Genomic DNA, 2562 nt, shown 5'->3' with positions numbered 1-2562 from the left:
GCACTTTGGGAGGCCGAGGCGGGTGGATCACGAGGTCAAGAGATCGAGGCCATCCTGGTCAACATGGTGAAACCCCGTCTCTACTAAAAATACAAAAAGCATTAGCTGGGCATGGTGGCGCGTGCCTGTAATCCCAGCTACTCAGGAGGTTGAGGCAGGAGAATTGCCTGAACCCAGGAGGCTGAGATTGCGGTGAGCCGAGATCGCGCCATTGCACTCCAGCCTGGGTAACGAGAGCGAAACTCCGTCTCAAAAAAAAAAAAAAAAAAAGAAAGCATAAGAAATATACTATAGATAAAATCCATAATTAATGAAATAGAAAACACATACATCAGGGAGAGGATCAACAAAGTTCAAAGTAGTATTTGAAGGCATACAGGTAAAATATGTTTCTGGTGCAATTGATCAAGGCAAAAAAAAAGGAGTCACAAGTAAACAGAAATGAAAAGGAAGATATGCCTACCCACAGAAGAGATAAAAAAGAAACAAGTCCAGGAGCGGTGGCTCACACCTGTAATCCCAGTACTTTGGGAGACTGAGGCGGGTGGATCACTTGAGATCAGGGGTTCGAGACCAGCCTGGCCAACCTCCTCTCTACTGAAAATACAAGAATTAGCTGGGAATGGTGGCAAGCGCCTGTAATCCCAGCTACTCAGGAGGCTGAAGCAGGAGAATCACTTGAACCTGGGAGGCAGAGGTTATAGTGAACCGAGATCATACAACTGCTCTCCAGCCTAGATGGCAGAGTGAGACTCTATCTATAAAAAAAAAAAAAAAAAAAAAAAAAAAAAAAACAACCCAAAAAAAAAAAAAGAACTTTTTGTTAAAAAAAAAAAAAAAAAAAAAACAACCAACCAAACAAAAAAAAACCCAGGTGCCGTGGCTCATGCCTGTAATTCCAGCACTTTGGGAGGCCGAGGCAGGTGGATCACGAGGTCAAGAGATCGAGACCATCCTGGCCAACACGGTGAAACCCCGTCTCTACTAAAAATACAAAAATTAGCCGGGTGTGATGCTGCGTGCTTGTAGTGCTAGCTGTTCGGGAGGCCGAGGCGGAAGAATCACTTGAACCAGGAGACAGAGGTTTCAGTGACCCGAGATGGCGCCACTGCGCTCCAGCCCGGTGTCAGAGCAAGACACCCTCTCAAAAAAAAAAAAAAAAAATACATTAAATGCACAAAACCCTAGAATAATACTTTACCTAATCTGACTCAAGAAGGAATAGAAAGCCCAAATAATCTATAATTATTAAAGAAATTGAACCAGGCCGGGCGCGGTGGCTCAAGCCTGTAATCCCAGCACTTTGGGAGGCCAAGGCGGGTGGATCACGAGGTCAAGAGATCGAGACCATCCTGGTCAACATGGTGAAACCCCGTCTCTACTAAAAATACAAAAAATTAGCTGGGCATGGTGGGGCGAGCCTGTAATCCCAGCTGCTGGGGAGGCTGAGGCAGGAGAATTGCCTGAACCCAGGAGGCGGAGGTTGCGGTGAGCCGAGATCGTGCCATTGCACTCCAGCCTGGGTAACATGAGTGAAACTCCATCTCAAAAAAAAAGAAAAGAAAAAAAAAAAAAAAAAAAAAAAAAAGAAATTGAACCAATAGTTAAAATTATTTCCACAAAGAAACATCAGTCTCAGATAGCTTTACAGGTGAATTTTACCAAACATTCAAGGAACAGTTAGTTTCAATCTGACATAAACTATTCCAGAGAATAAGAGTAACAGTCCCCAAGTCAGAGGGTATATAAACCAAAGGACCATGATAGAAACCTCTTTGGAAATCTTACTGAAAACAAAGGCACTAATATGTACAAGAATGTTCATAGCAGCAGTGTGAAATAGCAAAATACTGGAAACACCCCAAATAGCCATTGATAGGTGAATGAATAAATAACTTGTTTATGCACTTGATAAAATATTATGCAGATGAAAATGAATGAATCATAGCTGTCTACAACAGCCTGGATGAATCTCAGAAACAATGGTAAGTGAGAAAAAGTAAACTGCAGGAGACGTTAAGAGTGTAACAGAGCCGGGCTGAACACGGTGGCTCATGCTTGTAATCCCAGCACTTTGGGAGTCCAAGGCAGGCAGACAGCTTGAGCCCATGAGTTGAAGACCAGTCTGGGCAACATGGTGAAACTCTGTCTCTACTAAAAATACAAAAATTCAGGTGTGGTGGCATGCACCTGCAGTCCCAGCTAGCAGGGAGGATGAGGTGGGAGGATCGCTTGAGTCCAGGAGGTGGAGGTTGCAGTGAGCTGAGATCTCACCACCACTGCTCTCCAGCCTGCATGATAGAGCAAGACCATGCTTTTAAAAAAAAAAAAGTATAACATTTTCTGTAAAGCTAAAAAACAAGCAGAATTAAACACATTTTAAAAGAATACAAGGCCGGGCGCGGTGGCTCAAGCCTGTAATCCCAGCACTGTGGGAGGCCGAGGCGGGTGGATCACGAGGTCAAGAGATCGAGACCATCCTGGTCAACATGGTGAAACCCCGTCTCTACTAAAAATACAAAAAATTAGCTGGGCATGGTGGCGCGTGCCTGTAATCCCAGC

The sequence above is a fragment of the Sapajus apella genome, unplaced genomic scaffold (genome assembly GCF_009761245.1).
Source record: "Sapajus apella isolate SASKATOON/1434 unplaced genomic scaffold, GSC_monkey_1.0 scaffold169, whole genome shotgun sequence".
Classification (NCBI taxonomy): Eukaryota; Metazoa; Chordata; class Mammalia; order Primates; family Cebidae; genus Sapajus; species Sapajus apella.
Note: the sequence above shows the minus strand (reverse complement) of the source record.